The sequence below is a fragment of the Oryzias melastigma genome, linkage group LG13 (assembly GCF_002922805.2).
Source record: "Oryzias melastigma strain HK-1 linkage group LG13, ASM292280v2, whole genome shotgun sequence".
In the NCBI taxonomy this organism is placed as follows: domain Eukaryota; kingdom Metazoa; phylum Chordata; class Actinopteri; order Beloniformes; family Adrianichthyidae; genus Oryzias; species Oryzias melastigma.
The window spans coordinates 26,271,979-26,291,225 of NC_050524.1; the positions used below are offsets into that span (position 1 = coordinate 26,271,979).

Here is a 19,247-nt window from a genome sequence, read left to right on the forward strand (position 1 = left end):
AGCTGTTGATGGAAAGAAGATCATTCATTCAAACAGAGTCTGTCCAAGACAGTTTGTTTGATTTAAAAGGAGAAATACTCGGAAATGTAAAAACTAAATGATTTCTGATTACATTTGTTCTCTTTCAGATGAAACATGACAAACAGACATGTTAGAAACTCAAAGAACAGGATTATCATTGGAGGGGGACTTTAAAGGGTAATTGTAAAAAATAGGGCATTTTTTTTTGATGGTTACAAATGATTTTGATCCTTGTTTACCTTTATTATCCTGAAGGATCAGACAACAATATGATCAACAGCAAAGAGGAGCTTCATCAGAAAATAACAGTTATTAGTTTTTCTTTCTTGTCAGACACGTTGAAATTGTCTGACTTTATCTGTGTTTTCAGTGATTCTGTGAACTCAGAAATGTAATCAACTTCAACTGGACATAAAAGATCTTCTGCAGATCTACGTCTCATCCACGTCGTAGAAAGCTAGCGTTAGCATTAGCATCAATTAGAGGAACATGTTAATGACCTTCATGATCAAACCAGCAGCATTCAGTGAAGTTCCTGTAACCTTCATCTAACTATGACCGGGTTGTAGAGAGAAATAATCCACGACTGGTTTAATATCATCCAGAGGATTTTGGGGAAGCAGCTGTGGAGCGTCCTGCAGGAGGAATACTGATGTTTGATCTAAGAGGGAAACCATAGGTGGGATATTTAGACAATAAATAATGTACACATTTCAGTTACAATTGATTATGTTAGCTTTCATTATTTACGTAAAATAGCTTTAAACAGTGTTCAGGTGTCAGCTTTGCTGTTCTAAACCATAGACATACTGCATAACTAGAGGTCACTCTGCACACTCGCTGTTTTGTGTGAGGTCACTAAAAAGGGTCTATTCAGTCACACAGAGCCTGGTTTTAGCTGTGATGCAGCCTTTTTCTACTGACACTTTAGCTGACAGGAAACCCTTCGTCTTCCTCAGACTTACACCACAGTCAGCTGTCGCTCTGCCTCCTCTCCATCACTCACCGCACAGATTGCATCAGTGTCTACCTGCTTCTACTGGCTCCATCAGAATATGCAGGCCCATACTCTCTTCCTCACAGCAAAGCATCAGCACTCATTCTTCTGGCCAAGTTCTACATTCCTGATTTTTACCAGAACCTTCAAGTACTAACGGTGTCAATTAAAAGCACAAAAAAAAGATTTTTTTCTCTGTCAAAGAGCTTTAACCCTTGTGCTATCTTAGGCATGTTTACATTAAAAATGGGGTCATCTGGACCCCACAAGACAGCACGCTGAACTTCTCTTTAATGTTTTTTTATCTTCACTGGTGTCTGTGTCAGACATTAAATCCTGTCCACCTTTGTCATGGGAGGGATCACACATCAATGTAAAGGTGGGTTCATCTGGACCCCATAAGATAACACAAGGGTTAAACTAACTCCTTCAGTGGAACTAAACTCACTCAAATGTTAAAGTTCTTGTAAAAAGAGCATTTTTTTCCATCCCTCACACAGAGAAGAATGCTGTGGATTTTCAAAGTTGAGAACATTTCATTTTTGAGCTGAAACACTGAGAAACCAACATTGATCAGTAGTTGGCATTCAAATTAGGGCTGCAAAACTCTCGGTTCGGATCGTGTCACGGTTCGGATAATTTTTCGGATCAGTAAAAAAAAAAAAAAAAAAAAAAAAAAAAAACAACAAGATAAAAGCTAAATTAACTTTTGGAAACACTTCAACTCATATATTCAATAAGCATTCACAGTACTTCAATAGGGCTGGGAACATCATGATATGATGCGATTCACAATACATGGCTCACGATACCGATGTATCTGGATATGGCAAATATTCCAAAAACCATTATATTACCTTGGTAATCTATGATATTTAACTATTTTTAACACAATGATATGTTTTAAGTTTCTGCAAAAACTTTTTTTGAAGAATTTAAAACATGATATAACAATTTAATTATTATTATTTAGGGATAATGTTAATGTTCAGGCTGTTAATCATTATTTAGTGTTCATTATTTTACAGTGCCTCTATCCATATTCATTTCACCTTTTTTTAATTATATTTTCCTGCACTTTTCTCTGATAATCAACACTTTATTCACGTGCTCCACGTGTGTACCACGAGCACTCTTACCTGTTGGATCAATAACACCGCTAGATGTCTCATTTGGACGGTCAGTGCCTCTCCGCTAGAATTTCATGTATTTTAGCGCAGTGTTTGAAAAGGTTACAGCCGTTACCGCCCTTACAATCCGTGTGTTTGTTACATTAGAAACCGCGTCTGCATCTACTTTAGAAAAACACAGACAGCTTGGACCCTTTTTCTCACGCCGCTCTGCAGCCTGGGTGAGGAGCCCCGCCCCTCCCCTCTGCCTGCGGAGAAGCAGCGTTGATCCGTGTCCTTAATTATGAAGTCCAGAAAAGTTTACGACGGAAGCTCCTCCCACACGCAGCGGAAGCTTCAGGTGAACAGACTTTAAGACAACCATGAAACAGCTACTTTAGCGCTTGTCAAAGCAAAGGATTTTCATAAATTTGACACAAATTCCATTGATGTGAACGGACAATTGATTTAAATTATGCCAGCGCAAGGTGCGTGTGCAGTGGTCGCGGTACACACGTGTCCGAACCGTGGCTAAAGGTGCGTTCACCTGGCTACTTGGGCCATACTAGATTCCATACCAGATTCTATTTCCTGGAGTGCCAGCTAAACTCAGCTCACGCAAACTCTGAACAAGCAAGCAAACAAGAAACCCGGCTGAGCTGGACCAGAGCAAGTCTATGACACATATTAAAAACCAGGCTGGCAGCATGAAGTCACAGAAGCACAAACATCTAAAAGTTGGTTTGTTTTGCTCATGAGCTCAGAGCTCTGCATAAGTGATGCTGCACTATAGAGAGCAAACACAAGTGTATCCAGCCTGTAGCCAGTAGAACGGTGGTGATTTCATGAGTTGTTTTCAGCTGCACTTGAACCACAATCAGAGGGACTGCAACTGCAAAAAGAATCCTGCAGTTATTTTACACAAAAGCCCACATTGTCTTAAAAGAGTGCTAACGCGTGTCTTTGGATGACAGTTACCCAAAGTGTCTGTCTCTCATGAGAACGGTCTGCAGACCCTGTTTATGCAGCAATCATCCTAACATTTGCAACATCTGGAGACGTTAGGTTTTCTGTTGCGTCACATCTTGTTTTTGGTTCTTAAATTCAGATGTTGAATACCAGAGCAGCACTGGCCCTGTCCAGTTTGAAAATCTAAAGTCCCACCCTGATCATCTGTTGATCTGTAGTAAAAACTGTTCCCACAGGTCTTTTAATTATGATTATAATATTTTTGGCCAAAATTAAAAAAAACCTTTGTCATTTTCTAAGATATAACTTCTGCAGAGCGGCAGGAGCTGATCAGAAATTCATGAGAATAGCAGGCAGGACAATTAGCGCAGAAGTAACACACACTGTTTGAATAGCCCAGTACTTGTTACGTAGGTGCTAAAATAAGCTGGCAACTTGTAGACATATAGATCCATGAACGTCTTTGTCGGCTTTGTGTTAAATCTGGATCTAAACTGTTCAGCTGGATCGCTCTGACATTGTGATTTTGTTGCACCACTAATGTTAGGTTGAGGGTTGTGAGGGGCTGTAAGCAAGAAGAAGATAACATACACAAAGGGATTATTAGGTCAGTCTTACTCCACGCCAATAGTCCTGCCCAGTTTTTACTTTCCATAAATCCCATTTTCTAAACGAAAGTTCAACATTCTTTTCTCTTAAATCACTGGTTTTGTGTAAACTGGTTTTAAACCAAACAGCATTAGTTTTCTTCCATGATTTTCTTCAGCCTTTCAGAGTAAACTATACCCATATATATGATCATATATTACCTTTGGAACACTAAAAAACAAATAATTCTGAAATACGAGTCATTTTTTGGACCGTTTTAAAACCCAGAACTGAAACGACTCGGTCTCTGAGCCTCCGCCCTTAGCTCCTTGTCGGTCTCACCCATTTCACGACATAATCCTTGAACCCGCCTCCCCAGCGAGAACACAATTTGTAAACAAAACTATAAGAAAGATGGATGTGCTGCGGTCTGCAAAATCTTGTCAGGATTTTCCTTTTTCAAACGTTTTATTTGGCGGATGGATTTTAAACGTCTGTATGAAGGCCACGTTCACTTTTCACCGCTGGTTTGAGGACGCTGTGTGGGAAACACAGAAAAGCGAGTTATATGTTTTTTGGTGGGGTTAGAATAAACGTTCTAACAAGTAAGTTGGATCAATTATGTCCTTTTGGCTAACATGACAATCTAATGCGCTACATTTGTCTGCGGCTCACCGATCACCTCATTTCTAACGTGTTTACATCACGTGACTGTCGGGTACGGTGGCCATTTTGGTTCAGTTGTTCAGCTCTCTGCTCCTATTCACTGAGAAATCTCAGAGTGAACCAAAATTCGGTCTGATTGGAAACGAAGAGAGATTACATTTAAAAAATGGGTCAGAGAAAGGTCCCTGGTACAGGAAGGTAGTTATCTCCTGCCACAGCTCACTGAAGAAGGTGGGTGTGTTTTTGTTGTAGTCTGGGGGCGGAGCTTGCAGCACAGACTCTTCCTGGAGGGAACTGTTGGCAACAATCTTACATCAGCACGTTTCCAACCACTCATTTTTGTGGGTGTGGGAGGGGCTGCTGCAGACAGTGCAGGTTTTTAGAGGATTACTCTTACATGCATGAATGGATCAAAATACCATTTTGGGGTTCTTTATAGTGAGGAATGAACAGTAGAATGCATTTAAAACTTCAAAAAGCAGAATTTTCATGGTAGGGCCCCTTTAAAGCAGTCATACATATAAATCAATATTAAACTACGCTAGATGAGAAGAGAACTGATAAAGTAGATGTCCTGATCAATACTGATAGAATGTGAAAATGGGTTCTGTTTGACCTGCTGCAGTAAACCCATGCAGCTTCCTCCCAAGCAGGTTCTCACAGGAAGTACTGACACGTGGTGGTGAAGAAACCCTGTAAGCAGCATGCACCCCAACTTGCTGCCGCTCTAGAAACACAGACTACAATGAGCTACTGTGCGTGTCCTAACCACCACAACCTTACAGTTGGGAGCAGGGTTACCAGGCCATCGGTCCGTTCAATAGCAGACTCAACAGTGATTCTGTCACTGAGCATGTCTGTGACGAGTGGACCGCTCATCTATGCAGTGAGACTGAGCTGCCAGTGTGGGAGGGTTTCTCTGGAAACAGTATTTAATTCTCATTTCTCAACTGCTAGGCTTTTGTCCTTAGTCTACCAGATTCAACTCCAAAAAACCTCACTGACCTTTGCTTTTGAACCTGCAGTCATGAAGAAAAGCAAGATTCTTCTGGGTTGGGATGGCTCTTAAGCTGGCAAGGTTTAGTACAACAGTTTCTATTTGACAGCAACTCGTTCTCAGTTCTTACAGTTGCAGATCATATTTTGTATCATCTTGCTGGAAGCTCAGCTATTTCAGCACAGCATCCACAAGCAGGTAAACAGCATGCACAAGGAAATAGCAGTGAGAAACTCGCCGCACACGCACTTTATGCCTGTGATGAAGCTTGCATTTGGACTGTACTGCTGTTGCACTGCTTGGTGCGCAGAACTCACAGAAGAAAGTTCCCACAAGAACTTCTACTCATCTTCAGTCGTCTTTGAGGACACAGTGAAACGTCTCTGTTCGTGAAGGCGGAGGTCATAAATCTGCAGACTTGTAACAGATTTCCTGCAGACAACCCTGAGCTTTTCTTATTGTATGTAAATTATCTACAGATGGGGACAAACACATTCTTAAGAGAATGATGGCCCACTATGTTGATATGTGTGTGTATGCGTGTCTGTCTGTTTTGTGTGTGGGTGTGTGTGCGCGTGTTTGTGTGTGTTTGTCTGTTTGTGTGCTGTAATTGTATGTTTATTTTTATCTCTATATTCTGTTTCGATACAAAATCATAATCACATTTGTCAATCCCGGTGTTTTTTTGTGAAAAATTGGTGATATTTTGAAAATAAAGTGGATTTTCTCATGTATCTAGATGTAACTTCCTGACAGAATTGATGTGGATCACTCGTAGCTTGCGCACAAAATAGACCAGACGCTGAAACAATATGCTCCACAGCACCGGCCTTCCACGGAGGACCGCGGAGCTCCACGCCTGGTATGAACCATATCATAGGTCAACAAGGACGCCGAATGGAAGCCTCTGTTCCATCTAGTGTGAACCAGGCATCATCATTTCTGCAGAAAAGCCTGCTCTGCCCTTCTCCCACTGGTTTCATACAGACGTCCGTCACCGCAGTGACACAAACGCACAGATATAGAAGGGCTGCGGCTCAAAGCAAATGTGGAGTCCCAAGCTCTTAGAATTGTGGGCACAAAGAAATAGCATGGATTCAGTCTGAACCTTTGCTGCAGACCACACAGCAGATGTGCTCTGACTCCTCAGCCTGCTGAGGCTTTCAGCTCCACCACAGGGATGTAAAGGAGCCAGCGCTTTACGTGTTCAACTGGGGCTGATCTAAACTTTACACTTCACAATCAAACACGTTGAATAAAAAGATCATTGCAACTGAAAAGAAGCAATGGAGGAAATATGTTGACAGAAATCCAACACAACTAACTGACACAGCCGTAGTTATTCAGAGCTGTGCCAGCACACAGTGACATCTCTATTGCCAATCTGCAGCAAAGACTTCAAGCTTCTATGAGTTGATGATGCAACTCATAGTCTACTGCATTAACACTACACCATCATGACAGAGTTTGCAATAGATGTTACATTTAGAAAAATAAATTGCATCAACTAATATCCATAACTAATCAACTATTAAATAGTTGACAACTAATTTAATAGTCAATTACCAGAAACTAATGAAGGACAGAGGCTGCAGGATTCATTAAAGATTAAATAAACTATCATCTTAACTGTCTTTATTTGTAGTTAGTTTAAATCTGATGGTGGTTAAGATGTGTGCTTACATCCACTTTGCACATGACCTGATTAGTCAACTAATCAGAGAAAATAATCTGTGATTAGTCGACTATTAAAATAATTGTTTGTTGCAGCCCTAGACAGCAGTAGTACATGCAGACCCAGGAGCTCTGCATGTTTCACTTCTTAAACCACATTCTGTTCAGAACACAGTAGGAAATATCAGTCTCTCCTCCCCAACACTGAGTGCAGCTTTGAGTAAAAAGAAGATTCACACCAGTACTTTTTAGTGCAATAAGTTAACAAGACAGAAGACCAGAAATTAAATTCCTTCACTTTCAAGTAAAAGTTTGAATTTTGAGTGACTTTAATGGTTCGTTATTTTTTATTCTAAGGCTAGGGGGACGTGTGCCACATGTAGCACGAACAGTGAGATAACATAGCTCCCAGTTATCTACGACGTGATCCTCTCAGCCTTCTAAACCCGCCTGACAGAAGACCTCACGTCCTCCCAACCTGCTGCAGAACTCCAGCAGGATCAATGCCACCAAACACAGCAATGACTGGAATGACTTCCCGTTTGGTGCAATTTCCGAATTTCCCAGACACGTTTAACAATAAGCCTGAAACTCCCAAACTGGAAGAGCACAGCCCACTGCTGTGTTCATCTACCATTCTTTCACTCGTGGTGCAGAGGAAGAACACTCATCTCTGATCAGATGGTTGCGGGTTCAGTTCCTGCTCTGCCAACTCATGTGCTGGGATGTCCTTGGGCAACACTGAACCCCACATTGCTCCTGGTGGTCAAAGGTTTGTGCCAGTGTTAACCTTGTGCTCTCTTGTGGGGTCCAGATGACCCACCCTTACATTGATGTATGGCCCCTCCCATGACAAAGGTGGACAAGATTTTATGTCTGACAAGGACACCAGTGAAGATAAAAAAAATCCTTGAAAAAAATGTTCAGTGCGCTGTCTTGTGGGTCCAGGTGACCCCACTTTTAATGTAACCATCCCAGGATAGCTCCAGAGTTCCACAGACAGCATTGGTGTGTGAATGGAACTGTGACTGTAAAGCACCTGGAGCCTTAAAGCAAGGCAGAGAAGTGCTTCTGAAGTACACATTCCCATTTCAAGTTATCTACAGATGACTTCACGTACCCCTGGACTGACGGATGTTTTGTGCAGAGCAGAAGAATAATGCATAAAGGGGTTCTAAGATTAGTCAGCAGTGAGGCCCAATATCATTGGTTAATCTGGATTACCAGTACCGGGATCAGGTCTGGCATTGACAGCTGGGAGAAGAAACGGCCGGACTCATGGACGGATGGAGTGACGGACACAGGAACGCTCTGATCGTTAATGTTCGGCTGTCCTTCGGTCTGTCCTAGAGCTAAGGAGTTTCTTCAGTAACTCAGAGGCGGTCACACGTGTCCTAACACGACCGGACGGAACCCTGTCGCGGACGGAACCAGCCGTGGAGACCGCAGACAGACCGCACACAAGCGCCTCTGGACTCGGTCGTGACGGTTACCCACTGGGTTCCGTCTCCTGAAGATGTGCGCGCGTGCGGAACCGAGCCTGAACCCTTTCAGAGTCGCACGCGCCGTTTGTCAGCGCGCGAGCATCGGTAATTATGTAACCGTCATTTCAGATGAGGAGGCTGGTTTAAACACAGTGGACCTGGGGCAGCCGGACCTGAGAAACGTGAGTTCAGCTGCCGCAGCGCCTCCGCGGAGGGAAGCAGACCAGGACCGTCAAACAGCACAGACACGACGGCCAAACCCACCGAAGACTGTCGGCGCGGCGCGGAGCCTCCCCGCTCATCCACGGTCCACGTCTGGGCGCTGCCACCGGCGTCGACGGTCACTTCCCGGGCATGTCGAGAGCGCTTGGTGGTCGAAGCCGCAGCGGGGTGAAACCGTTCCTCTGAGTCGTACCGTACCGAGGACACTGGCACAAACCAGGCTGCTCCGCACGCTGACACGGCAGCTCTGATTGGTGGAGAGTTTGAAGAAGGAGTTTGTCTCAGAGCTTCTGATTGGTTAGCCTGGTAGAGACGGAAACTGCTGTGGATTTAAAGAGACAGTACAGATTTTTATTCTGTCTTCCAAAGCTAAAGAAGTCAACTTCAGAACATTCACAGTTATATATACCCCGCCAAAGAAGTGCTTAGAAATCTATTTGGAATTCCTGAAAATGGTTGTTCTTTTTGTAATGAGGACATTGAAACTACTGAGGATCAATTCTTTGAATGTTGTTATTCTAATGCCTTTTAGGACGATGTACATTATTGGCTCTTTCCTAAATTCCATGCTTAGCAGATTTTTCTGTGAAGAATGTCATTTTTGGGTTTATTTTGGATAACAAAAATACAATGTTATAATTATCCTGGACAAATTCTATGCACACAAATGCCGATTGTAACTTGTTAAGTATTTTGTACAACTGCTTTATATATTGTAAACTTCAACTTTTGTCAGTAAAAAAATTAAAAATAAACAAAAACTTTTGTTCTGTTTTTTCCTACAAATCTCCAGAAAAATGGACGTTGTCTTTAGTACTACTGCATTACCAGTGTATGCACAGTGGGAATAATACAAACATGAAATGACACAGATTGTGCACCCTGTGCTGGTCAAGAACTTCTTTTCATATTCACCGTCCAAAAACATACTTCATAGGTGAATTAGTTACTCTAACTGCCCCTGGGCGTAAATGTGAGTGTGTATGGGTGTGTGATTGAGGACTGGTGATCTGTCCAGGTGTGTCTTGCTTTCATTCATCAGTAGTAGTCGGGTTAGGCTCAGGCACCCCAACTTGCTGCCGCTCTAGAAACACAGACTACAATGAGCTACTGTGCGTGTCCTAACCACCACAACCTTACAGTTGGGAGCAGGGTTACCAGGCCATCGGTCCGTTCAATAGCAGACTCAACAGTGATTCTGTGACCAGGGGTCACAGGGGTGCCAGTGTGTCAGGGGTGTCCAAACCCAGACCTGCTGACCTGCTGGTTTTCCAGAGACCCTGCCTTATCTGCTGCTGATTACCTGGATCAGGTGTGTTTGGCCCAATGACTGTATAAATGGACTGAGCAACCCCTCCCCTCATGTTCCAAATAGGAAGTATGCGCAGTTCCAAGGCCAAAGTCCCAGACTTCCACTGAGAAATGAACAGTAATTTCTCAGTCATTTTATTTGTAACAATAACCATTCTTGCTCTGATTAATTCTTCTTAACACGTTCTTTCTAATACAATTTTTTTTAAAGACATATCTTTTCTTTATCGCCAGTTATTCAAGTTATAAACTGACCAATCAGATGCCTCAGTAAAATCCTGTTGTGGCTCCCGCTGGCCCCGCCTCCAACGGATTGACAGATTCTCCTGAGCAGCATTCAGTGGGAGGGGTGAGAACTTCCAACAAGCCGAAACAAGCTGCCTCATGATTAGGGTTGGGCACCGATGGGATCTGATGCGGTTCCGGTGCTACCGCGGTTCTTTTGTTTCGGTTTCGGTTCCCTTTCGGTGCTTATTGCGGTACTTCAGTAATAAAAAATAATGCCTTTATCTTCCTAAATCCAAAGCAGAACGGCTTCAAACAAGCGCAGACTCCCTCCTGCCGTGCAGCTGTGCGCACGTAATATAAAGCATAATATAAAACTCCGTCTTAAATAAACTTAAACGTCCTTGAAATTTTAGCCTGACATTTTATTAAATTAAATCAGGAATGTGGCATTTATTTGCAGTTGTTTTTGGGCAAAAGCAATATTTTATTTCAATAAAATAAGGCGGAAGATAAATGTCAATCACACGGCTGCAAAGCGCAGCAGATGATGACGACCCGCTGTGGTGGTGGGCGGAGCCGAGCCGAGCTTTCTGCTATTAGCAGCCCAACAAGGAGGAAACGATTCATTTTTTCATTTTGGGATGGGGCTCCAGCGTTGTTTAAAAATTGCGGAAACTCCACTATTCACAGCGGAAGTCCCGCCCACCGACGTTGCGGAAGCCGACCATCTCGGCGGTTTTATATGAGCCCGCCCACGAACACAAGAAAGTAAATAGATAGGCTGAATCGTAAAAAATCAGAGTAGGGAGTACAAGTGATTGACATGTCCACAGACAAATGAAACTTCAATTTGGAACCGAAATCCGGCACCGTTTGCAGCCGCATCTTTCGGTTTCGGTAGAACAGCGCAAATCATAACGGTTCCTACTTGGAACCGAACTTCGGTGCCCAACCCTACTCATGATTAGTAACAGTACTTCCTCTAAAAACGTGACTAGACCGACTCAGACTAATCACTGTCGACGGGTTGCAATTGGTTGTAATATGGCGTTAAACGTATCAGCAAGTGACGGCGAAGGCTCTGGCCTGATTTCACGATGACCAGAGGTAAGGTATTATCTATGGGGGACCTCACCGCTTGCTATGTTCTGTTCCTTTAAACCAGGGGTCTCAAACTCAATTCAGCCGGGGGCCACTGGAGGCAGAGTCTAGGTGAGGCCGGGCCGCATCAGAATTTTCACAAGAAAAGCGCTGATAAAACATTCCAATGTTCTCAAATATCTTTGTTTTTAACACAAAATAATTCAGAAAAGAAATCAGAGGTTAAAAAAATTCAGCATAAAAAATTCAGGGGTTAAAAAAAACTCAGAGTCTGATGGAACTAAAAAATCTCCATAAATCAGAAATAAATTGAAATAATAATAATGACCATACAGCAGATACATATTACTGAAGAAACCACATATTGACTGACTGACTAGAGAAAACTCATTATTTTTATTCAGTTTCAAATATCTGTATTAACAGATCCTCCTTCAGAGTGAGAGAGAAGCCCCGGTACCAAGAAAATCTTTAAATGATTTTATGTTTTGTATATTTTTTGTAGAATTCCTCACAATAAATAAATCTGATCTGTGTGTTTTCTATTCATTGGAGGAGTGGGGTGCTCGCGCGCGCCGGCTGCATCAGTGCGCATTCTGGGGTCGCTTTCCATGGGGGTTCTATTCAAACACGCGTAGCAGAATATCGGACTTCTATCGCGTTTACATGGACTAGAATGCGCGCAGACACAGCCGGTGTGTGAACCTTAAAATTCATAGACACGCCCACGCAGGTGTGAGTCAAGCTCAGAATCACGTCTGACAGGGGGGTGCAGCGGATCGCCGCGCGGGGCGGGCTACAGGTTTGCGGCTCGGAGCTTGAGGAGTTCTGGTTAGGAACAGACAGCACGTCAAAAAACGTATTCCTCGACATCATATGTGTATTCATTTTGAGAGAGACATCCACAGACGGAGATGGTAGCTCAGAAACACCTTTTTTTTTGACAAGCCGCGAGCAGCAAATTCACTGCGCGGGGCACGCGAATTTGTCAAGCGAATCGCGTTTGGTGCTTCATGGCTCCTCCTCCGCCCAGCTGACTGGATGAGTGAATGAATGAGTAAGCGAGGCACTGGACAGCCCACCAATGTCCCGCCTCCAGAGTCATATACCTCACTGTGATTGGTTCATTCAGCTCTGCACACAACAACTGTCATTCATATCAGCCTCGCGGGCTGCACGAACATTAATCTTTCATATCAAGCCGCAGATGGCCCGCGGGCCGCGAGTTTGAGACCCCTGCTATAAACGGTCTATGGTTTGGCCAGTAAGGAGCTTCAATAGCAAGTTGGTTGGAAAACATGTAGGAAACGGCTTTCGGGGCCTGGGTTTGAACACCCCTGATCTAAGTTATGGAGAGAAATACTGTTCAGTTCTAGTTTGATTTTTGCAATATCATATTTTTTCTCTCATGATGCACAATCAGTTGTTTTCTTTAGCTGTTTGGTCTTTTGGTAGATGGTAAAATGTGGATATTTATACAGCACCTTTCCATCTTCCTTCAAAGGTCCAAAGGGCTTTACAGTCACACACACATTCACACACTGATGGTGGCTCCGCTGCTCAACACTGGTGCCAACCTTCCACCAGAGGCAATGTGGGATTCAGTGTCTTTCCCAAGGGAACTTTGGCACAAGGGCGGGCAAGGCAGGAATCAAACCCGCAATCTTCCGAATCAGAGGTCGACCGCTGCACCACGCTCGCCCCAAATACCATAATTTCCAAAATACTTGTTAGAAAGCCCGTGTGTACCATTGAAATATCTTCTCCAAATGTGATGATCACTCTTTTGCAGACGGTAGTGAGCTATAGACCTGTAACAACCAACATGGTCCTTCTTTTAGTTTAGAGAACATGGTTTTGGTATATTTTTAATGTTCATTTGATGTCACTAATGTGAAGTTTTTCAAAGCTCCTCTCTGTTTTTAATGAGCTCTGGTCCATTGAAGATTATTCCTGAATCATGTTTATTTTCTGATATTTTGTCCATGAGTTTTAGTCCAAAAATGCTATAAAGCGGTTATCTCAGGCAGCCTACTCTGCAGATGTTCTTTGTCAAATACAATGAAGTCCTGTTTTTCTTCTGTGTTCTTTTGTGTAGTGCTGCCTGTAAGGCAATACTACACAAAGTAAATATAAGTTTTTATGTCCAATGCACACACAGACTTCTCCAAATGTTCACAGCTTTGCGAGCAATGTATTGTAGATGTAGAAATTATGTTATTTCAAATCTATTTTGAAAAGTATGATGAAAATCCATTTCTTATTTCTTTACTTTTTAAATAAAACATTAATTTACAGTTTTGCAGACACGTAAGCTGAAGTCTGAGTTTATTATTTGTGATGCTTTCCTATCAGACACACAGTCATGGCACTCTTGTCTCTATTGTCTGTTATTCTTTTGGTGCCGTACGCATTTCATGTTTTTTTTTCTTCAGGGTTAAATTTCAAGATGATTAGATTAAAAGAAGCTTCTTTATGTGCTATTTTTTCTTGTAATTAAAATCCAGATGACAGGGATTTGCAAATTATACACATCTGACCGTATTTACATAATTTAGTGTTACATCTTTTATTACATTCTGAATATTTGTGCTACATTTCTTGAAACGATGTGTATAGAAGATTTAAACAGAAAATAAGCACATTTTATAAGTTACCTTTGTTAGGAATGTGAGTAATGGGTTCTTCATGTTTGATGGCATTGCTGCTCATCTGCAGATCCACTCATTAGGTCTCCTGCTCTGTTATGCCAAGTCTCAACAGAAGAATCCAGTTCTATGTTCCACACAGGAGGGGTTTTGGTGAAAAATGACCTTACTCTGAAGGTCAAAAAAGACCAAAGCAGAGAGAATAAAAGCTCTTCACATGATAAAAGATCAAAGTCCTCAACAAACTCAGGATCACTTATCAAGTATTTCTGATGGAAGCTTTGAAGGGAGCAATAGAGGAAAGATGGCCAGTCATCAGTGATGCTATTATTGTGGATGCTCTGGTTTCAGTCACAGTGAAGGGTCATTGGAGACCAGCACTCGCCATCTCTAGCTGGGTTCAAAAGTGCGCTGTAAGCGTTGTGATCAAACGTGGAGAAAACCGAGAGCAGAGTGGGACTTTTAAAGACCCAAGCTCAGTTCAGTAAGCTGACCCAAGTTCAGCTTACAACAAGACCTCAGATGCTTCGAATTTTTTATTTCAATTTCATGCAATCAGAACATGTGCATCAGAAAATTAACTCTCCCTACAAATTAATTTGTGATGCATTTAAATAGCACATTATCAGTGGTAGTACTAACCAAATGTTTTCACCAGTCAATCCTAATAAAGCTTTAGAACGCTGCAGTAAATCCCAACGAAAAATGATAGAGTTGTTGATATATTCCTTGAATTTGTGGCCTGGGAGAGACTTCCTGCATATTAAATGACTTGAAATCTGATCATCACTTAAATATTTAAACATACATTGATTAAACCCAGAAAATATGAGCAGAGTGAATGGACACTTGACACCCTCAACCACAGACCCAGAAAGAAAGTGTCAAAATGTTGATTTCCAGTACTGTAAGTGGTTAGTCATATTATGGTTGAGTCAACACATATATTTCCCATGAGGCTCATTAACACCACACCACTTACAGTATAATGCTTAGTGAAAAACTACACACTGGCTGCACATTTAAAAAGATCAAAATGGTCATTTTAATTAAAACATTTGCTTCATCAAAGCTGAAATTTTACACATTAATCCTGGTGAAATTCCAAAATTGAGCTGTTTGCAAGAACCAAAGACAGATGATGTCCATTGACATAAAGTCAGGAGCCTGTGAAGTGTAAGAGCGGATGTGAGGGATGATAAAATAGGCGGACGTGCGTGGCATTCAGCAATGCCAGGCCTCTTTAAGAGGAAGTGCAGAGGTCAAAGAGCTGAGGTAAGCACTGATAAGGACTAGATCAGCTGCACTTCAGTCAAGTTAGTCAAGACAAACAACATTTAGAACATTTTTATCAACATTTAGCAAAATAATAAGGCTTAATGCCAAAATGTAGAGCAGTGGTGAATAGTTTAACCCTTTAACACCGGAGCTTCAGTGTTTGTTCGTTGATTTACTGTAATTTTTTAATTGTTAACACAATAATTTTCTCCAGAAGGAGAAAGTGGCTCGTTGAGCTGATTTCTCCTTCTGAATCTACTGGAATTATTGTGTTAATGGTTGAAAACTTTACAATACATTCAAGTTTTTTCCGGTGCCGGGACTCTGTGCAGACGGTTTGAGTGCCACCGTGTCCTGTTCTCTAGCCTGTCGGAGTACGACCCCAGTTGCTGAGTGACACGAAGAGGAGCTGACCAGTATGACTGCAATTTATTCCTGCAGTGGGCCTGTTTGATCCTGACCCAGTCCCCAACAGCAAGTGACGGGGTCTGCACTCGATGTGTGGCATCCAAGTGTCCCTTCATCCGAGCCTGGGTACTTACTGGGCTGGGCTCTGACTTTCTGCAAACCTTGAGTTTTGTGTGGGGCAGGCCGTGCCCTCAAACAATCCAGGGGCTGCTTGAGTTCACGTCCGATCATGAGCAGGGCCGGAGACACCTCCATGGTGGAGTGCTTTGATGCCCAAATGCTCAAGAGAGTTTGGTTGAGGGCCTCGCTGAAGATCTTCCCTTCTTCCAGGCAGGCACGAATCCCATTTTTAAGGGTTTTATTAAGACGTTCCACCCCTCCGTTACCCTCTGGATGGAACACTGCTGTCCTGATGTGCTTGATGGAACGCAGTGTCAGAAACTCTGTGAACTCAGCTGACATGAATTGGGGTCCATTATCCATTGTAACAACACTGAGAAGCCCCCACCGTCCAAACAGTTCCTCCAGTCGGCCGATGATGGTATGTGTGGTGACAGAGCTCAGCTGAAAAACCTCTGGCCATTTGGAATGCAAGTCATGCACAACCAGGAGGTAACGTGCGTGAGCAGGTGCCCCATGAAGTTCTCCACAGAGATCAATCTGGATATGCTCCCAAGGCGATGATGGCCATGGGGCCGGGTTTGGTGGTGCTGTAGCTGGCTGGCCAGTCTTCCCGCTCAGAAGGCAGCAGGCACAGCTACGTACCAGCTTTTCGACATCTGAATCTATGCGAGGCCACCACACTGTATCACGGCACCGTTGCTTCACTTTGACCACCCCCAAGTGCCCTTCATGTGCCATGTGAAGTACTCTGGCTCTCAGGGTCTCAGGAACAACTGCTCGGTGTCCACGAGCCAGGCACACCGTCCCCCAGCAGGAGAGCTCATTCCGGAAATGGTAGTAGGGGAGCAGGCGGTCATCCACCTTGGCTGGCCAGCCATCCTGGATGTAAGAGTGAAGGGTCCCAAGAGTCTCATCATCAGCAGAGGCCTGCTGAATCTCAGCCAAGGTAACTACTGAGCTGAGAGGCCCATGCAGGATTTGAACCAAGTCATCGTCATTTTCTGTGCTACGAGCTCCCTCGCCTATTTCCGTTGTCACTGAGACAGCTCTTGACAGAAGGTCTGCCACTGTGTTAGCGCGCCCTGGTATAAACTCCAGGCTGAAATTGTACTGATTCAGCCTGTCAACCCACCTCAACAATCTCATGGGTTTGTGTTCCAACCCCTGGGTCGCCAACAATGCTGTCAGAGCCTGATGATCTGTGCGTATGGTGAAAGCCCGCCCATAGAGATAGACATGCCAGCGTTCACATGCCCATAGGCAAGCCAGTGCTTCTCTCTCCCCTACTGAATACTTCTGCTCAGCGGGGGTGAGGGCCCTGGAAGCAAAAGCCACCGGTCGTTCCACCCCTTCATGAATCTGGGAGAGCACTGTGCCACCCCCGAGGCATCGCAGGTGACCAACGTAGGTGCCGTCAGGCTGAAATGGGTCAAAGTGGGGGGAGAGGTGAGCTGTTGTTTGATGACGCGCACAGCCTCATGGCAGGCCGGGGTCCAATGCCAGCGCGCATCCTTCCGAAGCAAGCTACGTAGGGGGGCTGTCGAGTCGGAGAAATGTGGCATGAATCTAAGGTAGTAGGCAGCCATCCCCAGGAAGGAGGACAGCTGGGCTGGTGACTGAGGGTCTGGCAAAGACAGAATGGCTTCAGTGTGGGACATAATGGGAGCTATCCCTGCCTCTGAGAGCCAAAACCTAAAAACCCGACCTCCTTAACACCAAACATGCATTTCTCAGCGTTTAGCTTCACGCCATGCTGTTCAAAACGTCGGAAGACTTGCTCCAGACGAGCTTCATGCAGTTCCATGGTGGGTGCATGTACGACCACATCATCCAGATAAATGGAGACACCAGGGATCCCTGCCAGTATGAGTGATATAATCTTCTGGAAACAACTTGGGGCAGAGGAAAGGCCAAAAGCCATGCGTTTAAACCTGAACACCTCCACATGTGTAACGAAAGCTGTGAGGTTCATGCTGGCAGGTGCAAGGGGAACCTGCAAGTAGCCATTTCGCAAGTCCATCTTACTAAAAATGGTAGAGCCATGAAAATGACTAGTGAGCTCCTCAGCTGTAGGCAACGGGTACTTATCAGGAATTATAGCTTTGTTCACATCAGACAGGTCAACGCAAAGACGCAGACCGCACCCCTTTCTCTTAGCTACCACCAGGTTAGACACCCATGGTGATGCATCAACTGGTTCGATGACGTCCTCTTCCACCAGGCGACACAGCTCAGCCTCCACTTCGTCATGCAGAGCCAGAGGAATGCGCCGCAGTGGTTGGATAACTGGGCGTATTGACAAGTCAATAGAGGGCTGGTGCACAAAGGCGGACATGCGACCAAGCCCGGTGAAAAGGTGGGGTAGCGGTCTGGCCAGGACGCGGTGACCTGCAGGACACACATGCCCGTGGAGTCAGTCACTGTAAACCCAAGAGCAAGGAACAGGTCTAGGCCCATGGTATTATCCCCTTTCTGAGTGATACAGAACTTGGCATCAGAAACACAGTGCTGATTGTAACTGACAGGGAGACGAGCAACACCTAGAGTGGAGATGGGAAACTGACCATAGCCAGACAAGTTCCTAGCTGTAGGTTCCAGAGGTACATGGCTGAAGAAACGGTCATATGTGGATTTATTTAAGATGGACACCTTAGCTCCTGTATCTACAAGGAGTGGAATTTGGGCTGTACCCACATGACAGGTGCAAACCTTGAAAGAGGGAAGTGAGCTCTGGACAGAATTAACGGGAATGGTAGCACTACCAGAGCGGGCAGGAGGAGAACGGCAGCAGCGGGCAAAATGATTCAGCTTGTAACAGTTACGGCAGCGTTTCCTGTTTGCGGAACATGACTGGTGTCTGGCAGCGTGTGTATTGGAGTCACAGTTATTACAACACTGTGACCCACTCATTCTGGGCCCCCTGTCTACTCTTTGTACAGGTAAATCATCAGGAACCTCTGCAGACTGTGTTACAGTTTGTACCGGTGGTGATGACATCACGGGCGGGTCTGCAGCGCTTGCCCTCCGACAGGGCAGATTCCAACTGTTTCCCGATCACTAAAGCGTCTGCTAACGTCACGGAGTCCGATTCCAGCAGCAGCCGCTCCTTCAGCTGATTTGAAGACGTTTTTTCTATTAACTGATCAACTATGAGTCCATCCTCTAGTGTCCCAAAATCACAGAGCTTGGCCAGCTCATGTAACGCTGATACAAAATGTGCAACAGTCTCCCCCGGCCGCTGAAAGCGCTGACGAAACTCAAAATGGCACATCCGACGGCTTCTTCCAGAACAAAAGTGGGACTTTAGAGCGGCTGTGGCCATAGCATACTTATCCTCCGATAAGGTGAGCGTCGCGAAGATCCGCTGGCCTTCCTGTCCGAGGCAATGGCGGAGGAGCACACACTTCCGTGCGTCGGCCAGAT

At 44.3% G+C, this 19,247-nt stretch overlaps 1 protein-coding gene across 2 annotated transcripts in view; it reads right to left on the minus strand.

Annotated features, from left to right (window-relative positions):
- The window catches only part of tpst1 (tyrosylprotein sulfotransferase 1), a 67,192-nt gene extending 58,159 nt beyond the window's left edge, over positions 1-9,033 (minus strand). For both annotated transcript variants that reach the window (XM_024258053.2, XM_024258052.2), the window contains exon 1: positions 8,770-9,033. The gene's annotated coding sequence lies outside the window, so the exon portion shown is untranslated. The remainder of the gene's footprint in view (positions 1-8,769) is intronic.
- Positions 9,034-19,247: the final 10,214 nt, after the last annotated feature.